At 37.1% G+C, this 25,179-nt stretch overlaps 1 protein-coding gene and 1 pseudogene across 1 annotated transcript in view; one reads left to right on the forward strand and one right to left on the reverse strand.

Annotated features, from left to right (window-relative positions):
- SOS1 (SOS Ras/Rac guanine nucleotide exchange factor 1) overlaps positions 1–25,179 on the reverse strand; it is a 147,465-nt gene that overhangs the window by 87,999 nt on the left and 34,287 nt on the right.
- LOC125110135 (uncharacterized) lies at positions 7,449–7,547 on the forward strand (annotated as a pseudogene).

Below are 25,179 nucleotides of genomic sequence, written 5' to 3' on the forward strand. Positions count from 1 at the left end.
ATAAATCTTAAATAAAGTTATATATATATATATATATATACACACACACACACACACATACATACATACATATACATTTAAAAAATACTTTAGAGGCACATAATACAACAATTCACAACTGTAGTGGAGAGTGCTTCATCAAGTCTGAGGTTTAAAGCAATTTATTATTGTTTTATAGATGAAGAAACTAAGCTCCAAAAGGCTTAAATCATTTGTCCTATCATTTTTGGTTATGTCTGGTATAGCAATTGCCAACCTGACTGTAAGTGATTTGTTATCAATCTCTCCACCCTGTTAGATGACTGAATGGATGGACAATTAAAATAATGGTTAGTTTGGACTTAGAGCCCAGAATTCATGTTTCTCAGCTCAGCACTTGGTATTCTCCATGCCATCATACTCCAACTAATGTATATAACTAGTGTAAACTTACTTCCCTTCAACACTTTACAAGACCAAACCCACCTTTCTGTTTTTAAACTGGAACCTGACTAATGTTTTGTTAATTCATTTATCTGAGTATAGGTGACACACAAGGTTACAATGGTTTTAGCTGTACAGCAGTGATTCGCCTTCTCTACACCTTATGCTATGCTCACAGTGCAGGTGCCATCCGTCACTACGTTACTACAGTATCACTGACTATACTCCCTTGATTATTCATTCCACAACCAGAAGTATCTCACATTCCCTTGATTATTCATTCCACAACCAGAAGTATCTCCCATTCCCCTTCACCCACCCGGTCCATCCCCCTAACCCCCTTCCCACCAGCCACCATCAGTTTAGTTTGTTCTATTTCAGGTCTGATTCTGCTTAAAAGTTTTATTTTTATTCATTGAACTGCATGCACCCATTGGCTTAAATTGCCTTCTCTGTTTCCCTTCATGGCTGATTCATCCTCATTTATCAGTGAATCCTAAAAGCACATGGTACACTTTTCATGGGGGGCTCTCAGTCAAGTCTTCATTTTTATCTCTTTTCTCATCAGTGACACAATCTATTCCACCTCTCTTATTTCTTTTTCCATTTTCTTGTGGAGTTCCTTATTTTCCTCTACCTCTGTAGTGTGGATTCTATTGTCATTTGTTTATTCCCTTCTTCTGTTCTTTCCGCCAATCTCATTAGTTCCACATCTTAAACTATAATCTATCCAGATGACTGCAAAGCTATCTCTAATCCTGACTTCTCTCCTGAGTTTTAGACACACACCTCAAACACTTGCTAGATATCTCTACCTATCCTATCAAAATCTCTAATATGACTCGGGGAGAAAAAGGAACTTTTAATTATAAAAGTACTTAACAAGAAAAACTATGTCTCAGGGCATCTGGCTGGCTCAGTTAGTGAAGCATGTGACTCCTGATTGCTGGGTTGTAAGGTTCAAGCCCCATGTGGGGTGTAGAGATCACTTAAAAATAAAAAATAAAGGGGTGCCTGGCTCAGTCTGTTAAGCATCTGCCTTCAGCTCAGGTCATGATCCCAGGGTCCTGGGATCGAGCCCCACATCAGGCTCTCTGCTCGGTGGGAAGTCTGCTTCTCCTTCTCCCACTCCCCCTGCTTGTGTTCCCTCTCTCGCTGTCTCTATCAAATAAATAAATAAAATCTTAAAAAAATAAAAAATAAAAATCTTTTAAAAAAAGCACTTATAAAAAGGAAAACGGTATCTCACACATACAGCTAAATTTAAGAAATAAAAGTACATTTTATTTTTTAAAGATTTTATTTATCATCTGAGAGAGAGTGAGAGAGAGTGAGTGCATGAGAGGGGGAGGGTTAGAGGGAGAAGCAGACTCCTCGCTGAGCGGGGAGCCTGATGAAGGACTCGATCCTGGAATTCCAGATCATGATCTGAGCTGAAGGCAGACGCTTAACTGACTGAGCCACCCAGGTGCCCCAAAATGAAAGTATATTTTAGAAATCACAGTATAGCAGCCACTGTTTTCACAAGATGTTGTACTGGAAACCGTAGCTATAATTGGGGATTACATTCCTGTCCAAGGCTTCAGAATCACATGAAATATACAGCTATAGATTTACAAAACCCACAGAATTTTAGAAATAAAAGGGGCTTTAGAAGTCATTTAACTCAGCCCCACTATTTAGCAAATGAGAAAAAGGAAAATACCCATGGATGGGTATGTTATAACTACTAGGAATGTTATAAATACTGAAGCTGGGCCTCCTGGTGTCTGGGCCATCACTCTTTCCACTAAACCCCTGACTGTCAAATTTGGAGTCTGAGGAGTGTCCTAGTAGACCCATCAGCAAAAGGAAAATGCCCACAAACTGTATCTAATCACACAGTGGGCTTCCACAAGACACTTGGCTTGAAGTATGCTGTCACACTTTAATAAATGTTGACAAGTAATAAATGCAAAGGCACCACTATAAAGCTCTATAATCTGAAAAGGTATAATCATTTTCATTCAAAATTACAAATAAAGTAAAATTTATGAAATTATAAATATACTGAATATCCAACATACAGCTAAAATGCTAGAGATAATATTAAAATAAAAATATTTAATCAACAATAAATTTAATTAACTTTTTAAAATATTTAGGTACCTCAGGAACACATTTTAGAAAGTATTCTGGAAAGTGCAAATTAATCAGATTATTTTTTAAAATGTTCTTTGTTTTTCAAAGAAACCCATGCAAACAACATAATTCGTCACTAATATATCTCCACCTCCAGCTGCTCTTCAGGTTCCACTTTATGCCGAAGCAATTCAGACTATTTGCGGTTTGCTAAAACATGGCATGCAGTTTTACTCACTGTTCTCCATGCCTATCATTCTTTCTCTTACCCTTTTATCTGCCTGTCTGACTTTCAATGCCCAGATCTCACCTCATTTGGGAAGACTTCCTTGTTTCTTGCCTCTTTCTAAGGTAGAATTAATCTCATTCATTCAAATGATTTATTGACTCTATTAAGTATCAGACTCTGTTAATGTTGGATACATAGTGATAAACCAAAAACAGTCTCTGCTTATAGGGGCCTTATACTCTGCTAATGCTTGTACTGGATACCTCATTTTTGTTATCAGTTTGTCATACTGGGTTATAATTACATGTTCCCTTGTCTACTGGATGGACAGTGATAATCTAATTGGGCAGGCCTTGTTTATCTAGTTCTAGAATCATATTCTCTTTACTTTTCGCTCTAAATCCATGACATTCATGGTATACTCAAAGCCTTAGGGTTGCAGGGGTGAAAGGGATAAAATATCTCTTTCTTAGAATTAAGACTGAAAAGGGGTAGTGGTAAGGCTAGAGTTTGGATGATTCCCGGAGCATAAACTCCTTAGGAGATAAACCATTCAACAAATAAAGACATAACTAAAATAGATAATTATATAGAATCAAAAAAAAACTGTATATAACTAGAGTGGTGAAATGCTACGGTTTAAACAAACTTGATACTGCATAAAATTTTAGAAATTTAAATTCAAACTGTTTTATTCACTTATGGTTACTAATAGCCAAATAAAACCTATTAGGTAAATTAATCACACAAAAAATTAGGCTTAAACAGAAAATAATGCATGATGCCAGCTGTTCTTCTAAGTTTCTGACTATTAGCCTTTACCATATCTTAAATCTGTCAAATTAGAATCACAAGGTTCATTCATACAAGAGACTAATAAGTTATTTTACTTCCTTAAAAAAATAATACTTTAAAACCTCCAACTGAAAAGCATGGACAACGGTAAATGTTTCAAGATAAGAACACCAATTCCTGAAATACAGACTTTGCTCTTTATTCTTTTTTTTTTTTTTTTTTTTTTTTTTTTTTTAAAGATTTTATTTATTTATTTGACAGAGAGAGATCACAAGTAGACGGAGAGGCAGGCAGAGAGAGAGAGAGAGGGAAGCAGGCTTCTTGCTGAGCAGAGAGCCCGATGTGGGACTCGATCCCAGGACCCTGAGATCATGACCTGAGCCGAAGGCAGCGGCTTAACCCACTGAGCCACCCAGGCGCCCCTGCTCTTTATTCTTTTAAGGAAGATGCTGTTAAGAGATTTAGCGAGCAGACAGAAGTAGTATTACATTTCCTGTACAGACAGAACAAAAAACACTTCCTTTCTGTGAGATAGTGTTACAGCTAAAGTGTGCCATTCCATTTAAGTGGTACTCAAGGTATATAATAGGTCAAGTGATCCAAATTATTGAAGACCATACAGAAGAGGTTACCCTGCCAAATCTTATGACAGCCTTCAGAAGTCATCTATAGCTGATACTCACTGAAAGTGTATAAGGTGTGTAAGAGAGAAAGAGATACACATACCAATTATAATAAGCATTTAGAATTGGGTTTATACACTAGATGTGGGTTTTCCCTTACATACGGTTTTTTAAAATATTATATTTTATACTTACATTTACTGATATCAAAAAGTTCATATATTTTAAAAAATATAATTGGGTAATTTAAATAAAGCAAATGTAAGAAGTTCACTAAAGTGAAGCCATGATAGCCATGAGTAAGAATTTTATATGATCATGACAGTGAGTAATTCTTTTAAGGTAGAATCATCCTATTCAACAAAAGATGACACAGTGAATTTTAAACATCCTTGGGGCGCCTGGGTGGCTCAGTGGGTTAAGCCTCTGCCTTCAGCTCAGGTCATGATCTCAGGGTCCTAGGACCTGCCTCCCCCTCTCTCTCTGCCTGCCTCTCTGCCCACTTGTGATCTGTCTGTCAAATAAATAAATAAAACTTAAAACAAAACAAAAACGTACTTTAAAGACTTCCTACATCTATCTTAGAGATGGTCCATTTTGTCTCTACTGGTTTCTAACAGATTCAGAAGCAACTTTGTGGGCTATTATCGCCAGATTTTGTGGAATCTGAAAGAACAAAGGGATCAGGTCTGTATCAATCCCTAGTTGTCAGATACAGGAGTCCTCTCAGTGTATTCAGCAATCCCCTGGGTAAACTACCAGAAAACACCACATTGAACTGATGAATTTTTCATAGCCTTTTCTAGCTAATGGCTCTCTGAAGAACTAGAAAGGCTTCTAGAGTGTATTTCATCCTATCTTGAGCCCAGATCTGCTACTGTGATTTATAAATATAACAGAATACAAAATAAAACTTGTATTCTCAAAATCTTTGCCATAGCAAATAAAGATTTGGACTGTTACATTTCTTTCTTAGTGTTACAATAATTATTTAGCCAACAGTTTATGTTTTAGGTGCTTATCTTTCCTCATTCATAGATTTAAAAATCAAAGCAAAAATCCTTTGTAAAAAAATTGAGAGACAAAAATAAAACAAATCAGAGAACTTAAATCTTTTCTATACTTAAGTTGACTAAAAATGTTTTCTCATTTCTTGGAGACTGTTAATTAGCTTTTAGTCCCATATATATAACAATCTTATTTTTTTCTTCCAGAGTTCCTCTTATTTGCTGGGGACGTAAAGAGGAATAAGGACATAACATCTACCCTCACAAAGAGTTCAGCTCACAGAGGAGCTAGACATGTACACAACTGAATTAACATAGTGTGATGGGGCTAAAATGGGAGTTCTTTAAGGTACAGCGATGACAAAAAAAAAAAAAAAAAAAAAAAAAGAGTGACCCTTGCAGATGGGTATGAGGAGTATCAGAAGTATCAGAAGTCTTCCCAAGAGGGGTGCCTGGGTGGCTTAGTCAGTTAAGCTTCCAACTCTTGATTTGGGCTTAGGTCATGACCTCAGGGTTGTTAGATCAAGCCCCATGTTGGGCGTGAAGGCTGCTTAAGAGTCTTTCTCCCTCTGCTCCTCCCCACTCCTCCAGCTTGCACCCTCTCTTAAACAAAAACAAAACAAAACGAAACAAAACAAAAGTCTTCCCAAGGAAAACACACATGAACTGCAGCTTATAAAGGATGAATAAGGTGTGAAAGGCAGCACATTAGGAAGCAGGGCTTTTACTAAAAAAGCTAGCATATAAAAAATTATAGAGGCCAAGACCAAATGATATGTTGGAAAAACTTTAAGAGCTGGGCCAAAGAGCGCATGTAGGGAAGGCTAAGCCTGAGAAGGGCACACTTGTGTTTAATCCTAAGAAGTGGGGAAGTTACCAGGGAAATAGAATAATTGAAAGGTTTTAAACAAAACACTGACATAATTATATCCCTTTGCGGAAGAATCTCTCTGGTATCAGTATGAAGAATAAGTTGAAATGAAGATTAGGTTGAAGGAAGCAAAACTAGTTGGAAGGATGCTACAGGGTCTGGAAAAAGAAACAGTGGAGGCCTAAACCAAGGCAGAAACACTGGGAGGTGGGTAAGTGAGGAGGTGTGTTTGGATAACTATTTTGGGGGAGAGAACCACCAACTTAGCCAGTAAATACTAGAAGAGGATTTTTTTTTTAAGATTTTATTTACTTATTTGACAGACAGAGTAGGCAGAGAGACAGGCTGAGAGAGAGCAGGAAGAAGGCTCCCCGCTGAGCTGAGAGCCCAATATGGGGCTTGATCCCAGGACCCTGGGATCACGACCTGAGCCGAAGACAGAGACTCTAACCCACTGAGCCACCTACGCACTCCAAGAAGAGGATATTTTGCAGAAAAGATAAGAAATTCAAGTTGAACTCCTCAGTTTAAGGTTCTTGTATTATATGTAGTGAAACAAAGCTGAAATTTTTTTTATCAAGTGGTTTAAAATTTTTATTCTATTTAATTTTTTTGGCTGTAGAGAGTTATTTCTCCTAGTAGTGTTTCAAATACTCAAGTAGCAAAACTACCTAACTACTGGGTTTTTATGGATGAGATATATTTACTTATTAACCTATTAGCTGTCATAAGTATAGGATGTGAAGAGGGCTTTTTTAATGGATATTTGCAAATAACTTAGTCCCAATTGTCAAGATTTTTCTTTTTGACTAATGTTAAATGATTACAATAAATTAACTGCAATAAGTAAAAATTATTTAAAACTACTCATCACATATTTGGCCATGTGAACAAAATATAAATAAATAAATAATCTGAGAACCTGTGTACACTATAGAAGTAGCTTTGGACTACTACATATGGCCAAAAAAAATGCATGTACAAAAATAATAAAGATAACTTCAACTATAATTTTTACAATAAAAGTGATGAAAAAAGATACAGCTAACATATAGCAACAACTTTAAATTATAGGAAATACAGTTACTGAAAAGTTCTATCTCATACCATCTGAAGAAATTTTCAATTATAGTAGGAAATATTCACACACAGAATTTTAAAAACACATACATAGTTAACCCTTCATTCAAAACCACATTATAAATGACATTATAAGCCTGGGACATCTTATTGTACCAGAAAGCAAGGAAACTCTCAGAGGTGAATGGGTCGTAACAAACAAAACAAAACACAAGAATATCATGAAAAGGCTCCTCACTTGCAAAATATGGGCTAATTCAAAAACCAAATCTATTGTAACTAACGGAAAGATACTGACTGTGCTTGCTTCAGCAGCACATTTACTAAATTTGGAATGATACAGAGAAGATTAGCATGGCCCCTGTGCAAGGATAACTTGTGAAATACACTGAATCTATAAAAACCAATGGGGTCAAAATGATGTTTTAAAAAATACCAAACTCATTAAACAGCACTGGAAATAACTGGGGCACCAATTCTTAATCCTGAAATAATTAATATACATCCTTCGTTTCCTGTCCGAACTATACTCTGGGATAACCAAATAACCCAACTTGATGAGGAATTCTCCCTTACAGAAGGATTCCAGAGAACAAATGTAAAAGGAATGCAGAGCAAAAACCATCCATCTGCAACTTGAACAACATAAATTCAGACATTAATCACCAACAGATGAAACCGTTATATGAACTGTTCATCTTTTATAAAGAAGGGCTAAGGTTGTCACTTGTGAATCTTAAGTGATCAATCTTAAGTTAATATCACTAAAACTGAGGCCACACTTGATGCAGTGTAAAGCCACAACACCACCTGTGGTGTAATCTTGCCAAAAAAGCTAAAAATAAATCTAATCAAGACTCAAAAGCTATCTTCCATTTATAGAAACTATGACACATATAAGTTAGATATTACCCCAAGGAAGTAAACAGAAAAATCCAGAATGTTGAACATCTTGAATGACAACTGACCCAGTCCCTGCAATAAGTCAATTAGGAGAGAAGGGTCTGTAAATTAAAGAAAATTCAGAGACATAACAACTACATTTAATATGCAGTCCTTGTTTGGCTTCTGATTCCAATAAACCAACTGCAAAAACAACACTTCTCAAAAAAATGGATGAATCTGAGTTTTGACTGGTATTATCAGAGACACCAAGAAATTGTTAATTTTGAAAACTATGATGGCATTGCAGCTGAATAAGTACGTAAGAATATGTAAGAAAAAAATGCATGTTGAAATACACAGGGAGGAAATGACCTCTGATGAATGTGATTTGCTTTAAAGTACTTCAGGAAAGATAAAGAGGCAGGTGGATGAAGAAGTAAATGTGGCAAAATCTAGGTAACTCTGGGTGATGGGCACATGAAGATTTGTTCCGGCTACTTTGTGTAGGTTTAAAATTTTTCATTTAAAAATACTGGAGTGGAATATAAAAATATTGCCTATCACCTACAGAGACTCTCACCAATGCCAATTCACCCCACTCCCACTATTCCCTTTGCAAAGATCTGCATCTTTAACAAAACACCTCAGAAGATTCTTGCAAGTGATCCTGAGATCACACTTGGAAAAATACTAACACAGAATTAAGAACTTCAAAGTGAGTCCTAAATATATCTGGAGAAACTAAGAGGGGGATTGATAGAAGGTCTACAAACTGAGCTGACTTTTGAAAAATGAATGGAACTCTTCCAGGTGAATCAATGAGGAAGGCAATCTGGCAGGAATGCTATAAGTAAACACACAGAGATACAAGAGTACATACTGCAGTTTAGGAAAGAGCAAGCAGTTTGGTATGGTTAGAATATAAGGAAGCATGATGGGAAGATGGTAGGAGGTGAAGTGAGCAAGAGATACAATGTAAAAGATTTCTGTAGGCCATGCTAAAAAAATTAAACTACACTCAATATATCTGGTGCTAAGGGAAATTTTATTCTGTATTCTAAACAGTTCAATTATGGGACTCTGGAAACAAAATGTCCATGACTTGAGGACTATTTTTGTCTTAAAAGGGTCTTGGTAAAAAGACCTTTATTTTTTCTTAAGTTTTATTTATTTCTCTTTACCCCATGTGGGACCTGAACTCACAACCCCTTGACAAAGAGTCACATGCTCCTCCAACTAAGCCAGCCAGGCACCCGAAAAAGACCTTTTCATAAAAAAGATAAGATATCAATATCATAGTTACCTTCAACTAAGTTCTCTACCCTGTCCATGACCTAAAATGAGGCCTTAAAAAAAGGTACTAAAATTAAATGTTCTCAAACAGAACAACAAAAATCAAACAATACACCTACATGTTACCATTATGTGCATACAGTATGTACCTACATATTTCCTAGTTCAGTCCACTAAGAGGGCCTAAAGGTACATATACATACCTCACTAACAAGGAGCACATCCAGTGCCCTGATCTTGGTTCCTAACACCAGTCTCCACAAGAGAAAGAAGCGTTCTTTAGAGCCATGGCTGATTCTAGGTCTGGAGACGGGAATATACAGAATGAGCCTAGAGCATATTGCAGTACTGGAAAGGGAAAAGTACTCAAAACCCAAAAGGTTAGAGCATGTCAAAAAGTCATAGAGTGGGGAAAAAGAAGGAATGAAAGAAAGGGAAAAACAAGACAGGAGTCAACAAGAAAGACTTCCCAATGATCAAAGCTGATACAATTTGAGCAAGAAAATAACACAGTACTGGATTATAATCCGAAGTATAAAATAAATATCCATGAGGCCATTCTGATACAGATACAAACAGATATATGAAACAAATATAAACTTATTTTCCTAAATAAAGGGAAATTGCTCTTTTCATATCTATATGAAATATAGATATTTCCTTTATATATATATGCAACTGCAACTACATAGTTACTCCCTCCCCTATCTTTTCCATATTCTTTATAAGTTGAGGGAGGGATATTTAATACTATACGCTTCAGTTACAATCCAGTTCCATACAATATGTAAAAGATGGGGGATGGAGGATTAACTTTATAGAGGATAAAGCTAGGAAACACTACCTTGGCCCTGTGATCAAGGTTAACATCAAGAATGACAAATCATGTTTATAACATGTACCTCTGATATGCTGTGACAAAAAATGGCAATTTACCTCTGTAGTTTTCCTACCAAAAAGCTATGACCTCAGTCTAACCATGAGAAAAGCAATGGACAAATCCAAATTGAGGAGCATTCTGCAAAAAACATGACCAGCACTTCTCAAAGTCAACAAGGATAAGGCAAGTCTGAGAAACTGTCACAGACCAGAGGAGGCAAGGGAGACAAGATGACTAAATTTGATGCGGTATCCTGGGTGCGAATCTGAAGCAGTAGAAAGGACACTGGAGGGAAAACTGGCAAAATGTGAATAAGGTCGTAAGTTCAGTAAATAACAATGTACTAGTGTTGATTTTTTTAGTTGTGACATATGGCATTAAGGAGAAATTAAAGGACACCTACGTGACTCAGTTGTTAAGCATCTGTCTTCAGGTCAGGTCATGATCCCAGGGTCCTGGGTATGAGCCCCATGTCGGGCTCCCTGCTCAGCGGGGAGTCTGCTTCTTACTCTCCCTCTGTCCCTGCTCGTGCTTGCTCTCTCTCTCTCATAAATAAAATCTTTTTTTTTAAGAATTTATTTATTTGACAGAGAGAGATCATAAGTAGGCAGAGAGGCAGGCAGAGAAAGAGAGGGAAGCAGGCTCCCTGCTGAGCAGAGAGCCCCATGCGGGGCTCGATGCCAGAACCCTGAGATCATGACCTGAGCCGAAGGCAGAGGCTTAAACCACCGAGCCACCCAGGTGCCCCCATAAATAAAATCTTAAAAAAAAAAAAATGTTAACAGTAAGTAATGTTTGAAAAGCAAGACTTGGAAACAACCCCAATGTCTATCAACACCAGAATGGATCAATACACTGTAGTAAACTCACAAAGTGGAATATTATATACCAGTGAAAAAGAGTGAGCTAAAAGCTACATAACATAAATGACTCTCAAAATCAAAATACTGGGCAAAAATATAAGTTACAGACTAATACAAACAATATGATTCCATTTATGTCAAGATCAGAAAAAGGCAAAACCAAACCAGGCATTGTTCAGGAATTTATACACATGTGATAAAACTGTAAAGAAATGTAAGCAGTCAGGGCGCCTGGGTGGCTCAGTGGGTTAAGCCGCTGCCTTCAGCTCAGGACATGATCCCAGGTCCTGGGTTCGAGCCCCACATCGGGCTTTCTGCTCAGCAGGGAGCCTGCTTCCTCCTCTCTCTCTGCCTGCCTCTCTGCTTACTTGTGATTTCTCTCTGTCAAATAAATAAATAAATAAATAAATCTTTAAAAAAAAAAAAAGAAAGAAATGTAAGCAGTCGATTAATCCATTTCCAGGTGATGGGAGAGGAGATGCAATTATGTAGAGAAACAAAGGGGCCTTTTAAAGTATTAGAAATAAATTGAATCTTAAACCATGTGTTAGGTACATAGGTGTTCATTTTAAACTGAATGTGTAAGTTACATGTACTCCTTTAAATATAAGATATACTTACAAATTTTTTAAAATTAAGATTATCATGAATAATATTTAAAACTATTTTTCTAGTCTTGGAAGTTTTAAGTATTTTCTTCAATAAATGTTATAAAACATAAATATATAAGTTTTACAAGTAACAAAATATCTTTGTTGTTATTTAGATAACAAGTATTGAGCAAAACAAAGAAACTGATGCAACTATAAACCTGGTCCTGGCAAAGAGGCATATGAGATTTTACAAGTTTGGTTTTTTTTTTTTAAGATTTAATTTATTTATTTGAGAGAGCAAGTGAGCACATGCAGGGGGAAGAGGCTGAGGGAAAGGGAGAAGCAGAGTTCCTGCTGAGCTAGATCCCAGGATCCTAAGATTATGTACCAGAGCCAAAGGCAAATGCTTAACCTCATGAGCCGCCCAGGTGCTCCTACAAGTTCTTAATTGTAAATGTTTTTGCTATTATGTAGCCAAGGGACAGGATAGTTAGGTACTTTATAAAACTTGTTCAAAATCTAAATTCCTATGGGAGAATAGCAAAATAATTCAAGCTGCAGGAGGAAGAGAAATAAAATAAATACTACTATATAAATATCAGAGTTAGCACTACAGACCACATTAGCTTGACAGGGTGTTTGGTAGTTCTTCTAATCTTTCCCTTACATTTCTTTCATTCGTGCAACAAATATTTGTTGAGTAGTCCATATATGTGCTCGGCAGTGTAGTAGGCATTTAGGAAAAGCAGAAAAGACAGAGTTCTAGTACTCACAGAACTTACATTCTTTGTTCTAGGTTAGACATGTGTTACTGGGTCTTTTCCCTCATTTTCCTCTGTATTTTTGGCAAAGGAAAACTAGATCTATGTTAATGAAAGAATAAAGAAAACAGAAAGATAATTTTTGAAAAAAGATAACTTAATGCAGTAACCAAAATCTACCTTTAATTTACCCAAAAAGAGCTAGAAATCTAGCCAGATCTTAAAGCTCCAGAAAGAAGTTAAGGCCAAAGACAAGGATCTTGGGGCGCCTGGGTGGCTCAGTGGGTTAAGCCGCTGCCTTCGGCTCAGGTCATGATCTCAGGGTCCTGGGATCGAGTCCCGCATCGGGCTCTCTGCTCAGCAGGGAGCCTGCTTCCCTCTCTCTCTCTTTCTCTCTCTCTCTGTCTACTTGTGATCTCTCTCTCTCTGTCAAATAAATAAATAAATAAATCTTTAAAAAAAAAAAAAAAAGACAAGGATCTGGAGTTCACCCAATCACTCACAGGAAACAATACAAATTAAGGATGGATAAAATCTCTCACTCCGGGGTTAAGACCGCAGAGCCGTGAAGGACAGGATGGAACCTTGGTAGCACCTACATCCGAGCAGATGAAGATGAGGCAAAATAAAAACCAGTGTCTGAGAACTTTAAATGCTGCAAATCTCAGAGTATTTTGAGAAGGCCAATTAATGAACAATTAGCACATAATTGGTGACCTCTTGGAGAAAAATACGAATAGAGTAGAATGAGCAGAACCCAAATGGCACTCAAATGGAACCCAAACAAATGGGACTCATCTGGCAGTAAATGGGACCTCGGAGTAAATATGAAGAGAGAGAGGGGAAGAGGGATCCTAAATGCAGACTGCTCTTGGGGGAACTCTAGCGAAGAAAACAAGAAGAGATGCAACAGTAGAAGTCTTTAAAAAGAAATGCAAAATACAAAGGGTAAAGGAAATACTAGCCCAACTTTGAGTCAAAAATTTATTACTCTTGGGGGCGCCTGGGTGGCTCAGAGGGTTAAAGCCACTGCTTTCAGGTCAGGTCATGATCCCAGGGTCCTGGGATCGAGCCCCGCATCGGGCTCTCTGCTCAGCAGGAAGCCTGCTTCTCTTCCTCTCTCTCTGCCTGCCTCTCTGCCTACTTGTGATCTCTGTCAAATAAATAAATAAAATCTTTAAAAAAAAATTTATTACTCTTGGTATTTCATGAAGCATTTTAGAGGAAGACATTTTACCAATGTTGATAAAGTTTTAAGAGAAATCACTGACACATTTGTGTGGTACATTCCACATTCAACACCCATGTGCCAGAGACTAGCATACCACTGAACACATTCATTCAGGAAATATTTCTTCAGAGCCTGCTATGTTCCACATATAATACCAGGCACTGGGAATATAATGAAGAAACAGCTCTGCATGCATCATGTCATTTACAATTTAGTGAAGGGAAAAATACTAATCACTCTTTATAACTGCATGAAGGAAACAGTTTTATGAATAGGAATAACCTAATTTAGATTTGGGGGTCAGGGAAAAATCCTCTCTGACCAAGTGATGTTTAAGCTGAGGTCTAAAAGCTAATTGCGGGCTTCCTGCCTCACTGCTCCCAGAACACTTTCACACCTGCATGCTTTCTCATGCCTGTCCTCTGCCTTGATTGTTCTTCTCCCCTTAACCCTACCAGCTGAAATTCTAATGATCTTTTTGTGGCTCTACTATCGTATCAATTCACTTGATCTCTCAGTTAGAATTAACTTGTGCCTTCTGCAGTTATCTTGTTTATTTTTTTATTTTATTTTATTTATTTGAGGAGGGGAGGGAGAGTGAGAAGCAGACTCCCCCCGAGCAGAGAGCCCAATACAGGACTCAATTCCAGGACCCTGAAATCATGACCTGAGCCGAAGGCAGAAGCTTAACCAACTGAGCCACCAAGGCGCCCGTTATCTTATCTTTTATTGTTAATAGCTGAACACTGATGTATACTATAACTGTTTCCTCAAAAGCTCCTGTAGGGCAGGGACTATGTCTTTTTCATGAATTGTCTGCAATGCATACACCTAATGGATGTCCTATTACTTGGTTTTATTTCTAACAAAGGCTTAGTGCCTAATGAGTATGTTTTCCTTCTTTCTGTTTCTAACCAAAGTGGGTATTACATGTGTAAGAAGGTGACCGAGGATAATTATGTAAGCACAGACTGGGAAGTATACTAAAATCGGACATTTTATTTGGGAATAATTTTTTAGAACTCATTTGGGAAGAAAGTGGAAGCAAACAGCAGATTGAGAAAAGAGATGGAAACGTGTGCAAAAGCTGCAAAAGTACTGAACTGCCAGCTCGGACAAGTGGGACCACTCTGCCTGCCTCTAATAACTCTCCCTTCCCCAGTTTCCGGTTTTCCTTCCCACTTCCAGAAGTTGCAACAAAAAGAACAAGTCCCTGGTCATGATAGAATAACAGGCCCCAGAATCACCTTCCCAGGTTGAATAATTTATAAAGCCAAATACATGAAAAAAGGATTTTCAGATATTGGGAAACAGGCAGTTCACACTGTGCTACCTAAAGAGTAGGGAAACAAATGAGGTGAGCCCTATCACTGCTCAGCTTCTGCCCGGAGGCAATTTTCAGGCCCCTGAGCACGGACTCAAAGGGAGCCCAGCAATCCCAAATTAAGGAGACAGAAATCAGGTCAAGGTGGCTAAATATGTGCGGTAGGGCACTTAATGGAAAAGACTTCCCAAGACAGAGGAAGACAGGTCCAGAGATCCGCAGAGTACCCTCATATCTACGGCAGAGTACTGATATAAACCTGTGAGAAAAATTCCCCAAGGCCAGAAAAGAAGCACCAAATGGGCTGCAGACAAAATAATTCCTGGAGCTCACACAGAAGTGGGGTTATTAGTTCATGCTCCCACCAGCCACAGTGGAAAGATCTCTTAACACATGGGATATCATGTAAAGTTCTCAAGAAAACACTGTCTCAGTAGTAAACTAAAGTCTGTTTTGGATCTGCTCTACCAAAGCTTAGAGCAAGTCTCAAAAGGATTCAACTTATCCAAAATAACTAAATCATTTGTCAGAACAAAATATAGTACTGATAAATCATGATAAAATATAACAAAATCCAGTACCCAACAATGTAAAATTCACAATTTCCATCAACCAGTCAAAAGTTACCAGCATGCAAAGAAGCAGGAAAATATAACCCAAAAGCAGAAGAGGAGTTAATCAATTGAATGTAGAAAATGGTGAAGATGATGCAATTAGCAGACAGTGAAACTGAAATAGCTACCAGAAGGCCACAAAACAAGTCTCCACAAATTCAAAACAATACAAAACTGAAGTCATACCATGCATCTTTTCGGACCACAATGCTATGAAACTAGAAATCAACCACAAGAAAAAATCTGGAAAGAGCACAACTATATGGAAGTTAAATAATATGCTACCAAACAATGACTGGGTCAACAAAATAAATAAATATAAATAAATAAATAAAAGACATCACAAATTACATGGAAACAAATGAAATGAAAACACAACAGTCCAAACTCTTTGGGATCCAGCAAAAATGGATGAGAGGGAAGTTTATGACAATACAGGTCTACCTCAAGAAGCAAGAAGAATCTCAAATGAACAACCTAATATCACACCTAAAGGAGCTGGAAAAAAGAACAAAACCCCAAACCAGCAAAAGGAAAGAAAATGAAGGAACATTAAAGATTAGGGCAAAAATGAATGGTATAGAAACTAAAAAAAAAACACAACAGAACAAATCAATGAAACCAGGAGATGGTTCTTTGAAAAGATCAACAAAATTGATAAACCTCTAGCCAGACACACACGCACGCGCGCGCACACACACACACACACACACAAAGTGGGGGGGGGGGAGAGACACCCAAATAAACAAAATCACCAATGAAAGGGGAGAAATAACAACCAACACCACAGAAATACGAACAAACGCTAACAGAATATTATGAAAAACTATATGCCAACAAATTGGGACAACTCAAAAGAAACGGATATTTTCCTAGAAACATAAAACTTACCAAAACTAAAGCAGGGAGAGACAATTTGAACAGACCAATTACCAGCAATGAAACTGAATCAGTAATCAAAAACTTCCTAAAAAAACCCAGAAGTCCTGGGGTGCCTTGGTGCTCAGCTGTTAAGCATCTGCCTTTAGCTCAGGTCATGATCCCAGGATTCTGGGATCGAGCCCCACATCGGGCTCCCTGTTCGGCGGGAAGCCTGCTTCTCCTTCTCCTATTCCCTCTACTTATGTTCCCTCTCTTGCTGTGTCTCTGTCAAATAAATAAAATCTTCAAAAAAAAAAACAAACAAAAAAAAAAAAAAACAAACCAGAAGTCCAGGATCAGATAACTTCACAGAATTCTAACAAACATTTAAAGAATTAATACCTATTCTTCTCAAGCTATTAAAAAAAAAATATAAGAGGAAGGAAAACCTCTAAATTCATTAATTGAAGCCAGTATCGTTCTGATACCAAAACCAGATAAAGACACCACAAACAAAGAGAACCCACCTGCCAATATCTCTCAGAAATACACACAGAAAAATCCTAAAAAAATATTAGCAAACTGAATCCAACACTACATCAGAAAAAAATCATATGCCATGACCAGGTGGGATTTATTCCCAGGATGCAAGGTGGTCCAAAATAATCAACATGATATGTCATATCAATAAGAGAAAAATAAAAACCATATGATCATTTCAATATATGCAGAAAAAAACATTTGACAAAGTATAAAATCCATTCATGATAAAAAACCTCTGCAAAGTAGGTCTAGAGGGAACAAACCTCAACACAATGAAGTCCTTATATGAAAACCCACAGCCAATATCACACTCAATGATGAAAAACAAAGCTTTTTCCCCTAAGGTCAGAAACAAGACAAGGATGTCCACTCTCAACACTTTTATTCAATATAATACTACAAGTCCTAGCCACAGCAATTAACAACATAAAAAAAAAAAAAAGACATCCAAATTGGTAAGGAAGGAGAACTCTCATTATTTGCAGATGACATGACACTATACATAGAAAACCCTAAGACTCCACCAGAAAACTACTAGACTAATAAATGAATTCAGTAAAGTCACTGGATACAAAATCAACATACAGAAATCGGCTGCATTCCTATTCATTAATAATGAAGTAGCAGAAAGTGAAATTAAGTAAACAATCACAATTACAATTGCACCAAAACCGATAAAATATCTAGGAATAAACTTAACCAAACAGATAAAAGACTTGTACTCTGAAAAGTATAGAACACTGATGAAAGAAATTCAAGACAACACAAAGAAGTGGAAAGATATTTCATTCCTATGGACTGGAAGAACAAATATCTTTAAAATGTCAATACTACCCAAAGCAATCTAGAAATTTAATGCAATCCCTGTCAAAATACCAACAGCATTTTTCACAGAAGTAGAACAAGCAATCCTAAAATTTGAATGGAACCACGGAAGACCTAGAATAGCCAAAACAATCTTGAAAAGGAAAAACAAAACTAGAGGTATCACAATTCCAGGTTTTAAGTTATATTACAAAGTTGCAGTAATCAGAACAGTATGGTACCGGCACAGAAACAGACCCATAGATCAATGGAATAGAGTAGAAAACCCAGAAATAAACCCACAGTTATAAAATCAATCCATCCAATGGGAAAAAGATAATCTCTTCAACAAATGGTGCTGGGAAAACAGGACAGCTACGTGCAAAAGAATGAAAATAAACTCAAAAAGGATTAAAGACCTAAATGTGAGACGTGAAACCATAAAAATCCTTAAAGAGAGCAAAGGCAGTAATTTCTCTGACATCAGCCATAGCAACATTTTTCTGAATGTATCTCCTGATGCAAGAGAAACAAAAACAGAAACTACTGGAACTGCATCAAAATTAAAAAATTCTGCAGAGTGAAAGAATCAACGAAACTAAAAGGCAACTGACAGAATGGGAGAAGATATTCGCAAATGACTAACCAATAAAGGGTTAGTATCTAAAACACATAATGAACTTATACAACTCAACACCCCCAAAAACCAAATCCAATTTAAAAATGGGACAGTAGACATGAACAGACACTCTAAAGAAGACATACAGATGGCCAAAAGACACATGAAAAGATGTTCAACATCACTCATCATCAGGGAAACACAAATCAAAACCACAATGAGATATACCTCACAACTGTCAGAATGGCTAAAATAAAAAACACAAGAACAAGTGTGGGTGAGGATGTGGAGAAAAGAGAAGCTTCTTGTACTGGTGATGGGTATGCAAACTGGTGCGGCCACTATGGAAAACAGCATGGAGATTCCTCAAAAAATTAAAAATAGAACTACCGTATGATTCAGGAATTATACTACTACTGAGTACTTACCCCAAAATACAAAAACATCCCTATGTTTACCGCAGCATTATTTACAAGAGCCGATCTGTGGAAACAGTCCAAGTGCCCATCTGCCCATCTATAGATGAATGGATAAAGAAAATGCAGTATACACGTACAATGGAATATTATTCAGCCATAAAAAAGAATGAAATTTTGCATTTGCAACAACATGGATGTAGCTAGAAAGTATAATGCTAGGCAAAGCAAGTCAGTCAGAGAGACAAATACCATATGATCTCATGCATATGTGGAATTTAAGAAACAAAACAAAAGAAGAAAAAAACAAAAAGAGAAACAAACCATGAAACAGACTCTTAACTATAGAGAACAAACTGATGGTTACCAGAGGGGAGGTGAGTAGGGGAATGGGTGAGACAGGTGATGGGGATTAAAGAGTGCACTGATCATGGTGAAAAAAATAATAAATAAATGAAACAGGCAGTATAAATATACTCCATATGATTCATAATGTAAAGGAAAAAGATGAACATGATGAGGAAAAAGAGACAAAAATATCTAAATAAAACTTCTAGAGATAAAATTATAGTATCTTAAGTGGAAGATACAACAGATTGGATATTGCAAAATAAAATGCAAGAGAACTTCCAAGACATAGCTGGCAAACTCTCCAAAATGAAGCACAGACAGGGGAGTGGGGGAGACCAAAAAAAATGACAAGCTTCCATGACCTATGGGGCAAAATTAAGCATCCTGAGATATACATAACTGGAGTCCCAGCAAGGGAAACAGGAAAAAAATTCTAGTAATGAGGAAGCTCCCATTCTGGGGGCTGTGTCGGAACTACAGGCCCACCAAGAACACTTTGGCAAGTACAGCAACAAAGCAGTTGGTGGTCTGTGTTTTAAGAAACTATAAGGATTCACATTTCTAGTTTTTACTCTGATAGGATTAAAACCTTGACTTATGTTTAGTCTAAGTATGTCTCTTTTCTTATATTTATAAATGGAGGAGGGAATAAGAACATTTTAAAAAAAGAAAGAAAAAAAGTTATTTTCTACCTCAACTGGACTCAAATATTTATTGAAGGTCTGCTATGTTAGCAAAACTTTATTTTAAATGTCAGAGATTCAACACTAAACAAAATTTACACTGAAATTACATTTTAGTAAGAGAAGGGCTCCAGCCATGTTCTTTTATTTTTTAAGAACAGGAAACCTTAATCTGAACCTCAGCCCACTAAAATGTGACATCAATAATACATAAGTAAATAGGATGGAGCACCTGTGTGGCTCCGTTGGTTGAGCATCTGACTCTTGGTTTCTGCTCAGATCATGATCTCAGAGTCATGGGACAGAGCCAATGGCCAGTTCTGTGCTCAGTAGGGAGCCTGCTGGAGATTCTCCCTCTCCCTCTGACCCCTCCCCAACGTGCACTCTCGCTCTAATAAATATTTTTAAAAATGCATATGTTTTAAAAAGGGAAACTACAGATGTAACTCCAGTACATGTGATAGTATTTTTTAGTCCGTCTAAGCTTTTCTATGAATTTAGTATGTCTCATTACTCAAAGTACCTAAAACACTCTACTTACACATAACTCATGAATGTATCATGTAAGCATATAATTGGTGGTTAATGCAAAAATTATCTCTTTCCCAAAAGAGCTAGGTCTGTATCCTCCCTACCCTTCATTGTAACTATCATGTCTACCTGTTAATTCCACACCTTGCCCACTACCAGTCTTCTTGCATTTTTTTTCAGAAGCCAGAATCCCTACCCACATTAGGATAAATCAGAGGAAAAGAAATTCTGTTCACAGAGTACTTATTAAGTGAATGGATGAATCACACTGTTAAATTATATATAGTACTAGCTATATCATTATGAGTTAAACATGCTTTGCAGAATAGTATATCGTTATTGGATTGAACTGTGTCCCCTAAAATTGCATATGTTGAAGTCCTAACTCCCAGCACTTCAGAATGTGACTATTTTTGGAGATAGGTTCTTTAGAGGCAGTTCAGTTAAAATGAGGTCATTAGAGTAGGCCCAAATCCAATCTGACTGGTGTTCTTTTAACAAAAGGAATTTTGGACACATGCATACATTGAAGAGAGACCATGCAAAGACACAGGGAAAAGATGACCATCTATAAGCCAATGAGAGAGGTCTCGGGAGAAATCAACCCTGCCAAAACCTTGATCGCAGACTTCTAGTCTCCAGATTACAATAAAATTTCTGTTGTTTAAGCCACCTAGTTTGTTATGGCAATCCTGGCCAAACTAATAAACTATGTATCTATTAAAACAAATTAGAGTTATGCCATTTGAAAGACTTCCATCAGGTATTTTTTTTAAGACTGTATTTCTTTGAGAGAGAGAGCACGTACACAAGCACGAACAGAGGCAGAGGAAGAAGCAGACTCCCCTGCTGAGCAAGGAGCCCGACACGGAGCTCGATTCCAGGATCCTGGGATCATGACCTGAGCCAAAGCCAGACACTTAACTGACTGCACCACCCAGGCACCCAAGACATTCTCAAGACAGAAAAATTTAAAGTACAGGGAATGCTCAAAAAAGCCATACACATGCATGCCTGTGTGTGTACAATGTATTATAAATATACATTTGTACATGAACATGACAATGTGGATGAAAATATGTAATAATATAACCTAGATTATTAACATGGATTAGAGGTCCTGGCAGAGAAGGGATCTGGATGGAAGAGAAAAGAAAAGGGAGAAAAATGAACCAATCACTCTCTCCTCAACCCCCCCAAAAAAACTGTACTGAAAATAATTGTGCCATTTTATGCATTTTTATAACATTTTATGTGTGTATATAAAATAAATTACATTTTTCATTATATTTAGTTTTCATTTAAATAAGAATTTTATGATTGCTTTTCTGCTGTGTGTACATTAGCCATGGGAAAGACAATATTCAAAGTCTTTTCCCACAGAAAATAACTATATACAAATTCCAAACAAGCGTCAAGTGCCAAATGCATATCATCTTACATTTGTTTTGCTTTAAAAACAATAAGTATGGCCTTCCAAAACAAATTTTTTATTACTTTTTGTGATAACAGAGTTCCCACCAATAAAACAAAGAACTGATTCAAGAGAAGAATCTCTGATGGTTTTTTAGTTCTTCAAGCATTTTCTTAATCTTCATGTTCGAGTCTTCCAACTGTGGCAGAAATCCCTTATCAATGATGTCCTGACACAAGCAGTAGTGCTCTATAAAATTCCCATTTTCCCATAGTGCTCCCATACATCTATCCTTATGAAGTTTTAATCCCATTCTAAGAGGCATCTTTAAAGCTGGAGGAGCAATTCATAATACAGGTGTGTCTACTGTCTATCCTTTGGTAGTTTTCCTAAAAATACAAACAGATGGCAGTTTGTGACTTGAATACCTTTCTAGTAAGATTCACCAATTGAATGACACTAACTTCAAAATGTTAGATTCTAAAACCTAGTGAATCAAAGGCAGAAAAGCAGAAGGAAAAGCTTTTTCAAATGCAAACTTCTCCAAATAGATCAGTCCCTGATGTACAATCACTAACACAGTAAGTTGATTTACTAGACAAACTAAATGGATTTCTCCACATTTATACTTTTATTTCTAGAAGATAAAATGGTTAATGTCATCTGTGAATCCACCCGGAAGTTCTATCCATTTTCAGACTTTGAGTAAAAAAGGTTATACCCCCCAAATAAGATACTGGCACACAGGCATGTGTTCTCCAGGTTTTCTGCTAGATACCAAGAATGTAAAACAGACACAGTCCTTGCCCTCACAGAGCTTAGAAGTACAGGCGGGGATCAAGACATTAAACAAATAAACAAACAAACAAACAAACAAAAAACTACATAAGAGACAGAATAGTGAAGAGGTTAAGCATGGGCTAAACTGTCTAAATTTAAATTGTGGTTCTTTTAATTATCAGGCTGTAATCCTGAGTAAATTACTTAATCCTTCCTAAAATATAATATACCAGCACATCTGCAGGAGTCACTGTTCAGTAAATGTTAGCTGTAGCTATCGCTGTTGTTCTTATTAAAGAATGCCATCAAAAAAAAAAAAAAAAAAAAAGAATGCCATCAGACTTTAAACAGGCGCTCAAGTTAACCTAGGGTTCTGGAAAGGAAGATTAAGGCTGAAACCTAAAGGGTGAATAGTAGAATTTAAGTGGAAGTGGACCAGTGAAGTGAGAGGGTAATATTCTAGGCAAAGGGAACAGCATGTACGGACATGAAAGGGAGAGGAAAGGAGTTGACATCAGATAGGATCAGATACGGCCCAGATCACTGGCCAAATGTAGTAGATACAGATGTATTTACTGAAATAAAGAATACAGTAAGAAGAGATGTTTTACTAAATGGGAAGGGAAATGAGGAGATTAAGAGTTTAGTTCTGGGGTAGCCTAAATGGCTCAGTCGGTTAAGTGTCCAGCTCTTGATTTTGGCTCCTAGGTCATGATCTCAGGGTCGTGAGATTGAGCTCTGAGTTAGGCTCTGTGCTGAACATGGAGTCTGCTTTAGATTCTCTCTCTCCTTCTCCCTTTGCCCCTCTCCTCTAGCACACACATGCTCTCTAACAAAATAAAAAATAAAAATTTCTTAAAAAAAAGTTTAGTTCTTAGCTTCATTATGCTTAAGATATCTTTAAGACAAGAAATTAGCAAATGATCAGTTTAATGTATAAACAAGTCCAGAACTGCATTTTTTTTTAAAGATTTTATTTATTTATTTGACAGAGAGAAGTCACAAGTAGGCAGAGAGGCAGGCAGAGAGAGAGGAGGAAGCAGGCTCCCTGCCGAGCAGAAAGCCCGATGTGGGGCTCGAACCCAGGACCTGGGATCATGACCTGAGCCGAAGGCAGCAGCCTAACCCACTGAGCCACCAGGCGCCCCCAGAACTGCATTTTTAATAAATTTAACCATACAATGCATCTATCCTATCAAAATTGCAAGAAGCGGTTAGATACTAAATCACTGTTAAATAATAATGTTATAGGAAATCAAATGAAACTTTTTTTTTTTTCCTCCTAGACATCCCATACCATTGAGCAGAAACTGGAGGCATTTCAATGCTTTGAAGACCGTAACCCAGTTAGGGGTGCTCTTCCCCAACCAATTCCATGATGGCAGACAGTAAGGCTACAGAGGGGATGTGTAAAATAGGAATGTTAGGAGTGGCTTTCCCCTACAACTTTCTATTATTCTAAAACATGGCTGACTGTCCCTGGCAAAGAACAAAATCCACTTACTCCTAGGCTCAATTGCGATAATTACATTCTTCAAAGGGAAGCTCTAAAAGAATAGGCATATTTAAGAGAAACATAATAGGCACAAATGGCTGGGTGTGGAGATCATTTTGATGCAAGAAAACAGTGCCACAAAATGACAGATTTCCTTCAGATTTCCTGATAACTGACATTAATTACTTATTAAGTACCACATATTTATACTTCATAAAAATACTTCACTAAACAGAATCAGTATATCTTAGTCTTGTAAATATTAAGCATTGCCAATATGGCAAGAATAATGGGACTGTCAAATGATAAAGTCTTGTCTGCAAAATAAAGCACCATGACTTAACAACTTCATACTTTTCAATCAAGAGACAATTAAATCCATGGGATCTTTATAGTAACAAGATCTGCTATTTTCTTGGAGACCACTGGGGGGTAAATTATAAGAGTTGTCAGAACACCTATCTTTGAGGTCTGACTTTACTTGCATGTATGATCTTAGGCAAGACATGAAATTTTCTAAAATCTCAAAAGTTTCTCACTTGAAAATAGCGATATCATTACCCATCTCCTCAGGATACTATAATCAAATAAAATCATGTATCTGAAAGCACTTTAAAAAATACAGTGCTAAATAATGAATGGTCATTATTCACATTACCACATGCAGTGCAGTACAAATTTTAACCCTGAGCATAAAACACATAGATGGAAGATTATATGTACCTGAAACTCATCAATCTGACAGTTTCTCTTTAAAAGATACACCAACAGGTATGCCTGGGTGGCTCAGTCAGTCAAATGTCTGTCTTCAGCTCAGGTCATATCAGGGTCCTGGGATCTAGACCTGAGCTGGGCTCCCTGCTTAGCAGAGAGCCTGCTTCTCCCTCTCCCTCTGCACCCCACCACCACTCGTGTGTGCACTGTCTCTCTCAAATAAATAAAATCTTAAAAAAAAATTTTTTTTAATTAAAAACAAAAGATACAACAAAACCCAGTTTATCCCACTTCACATTACATAATCCCAAACATTAGCAATTCTACCCTGAACTATGCATAACAATTATCTGAAAAGGGTTTTGTTGTTATTGT

This window comes from Lutra lutra, chromosome 9, assembly GCF_902655055.1.
Source record: "Lutra lutra chromosome 9, mLutLut1.2, whole genome shotgun sequence".
Classification (NCBI taxonomy): domain Eukaryota; kingdom Metazoa; phylum Chordata; class Mammalia; order Carnivora; family Mustelidae; genus Lutra; species Lutra lutra.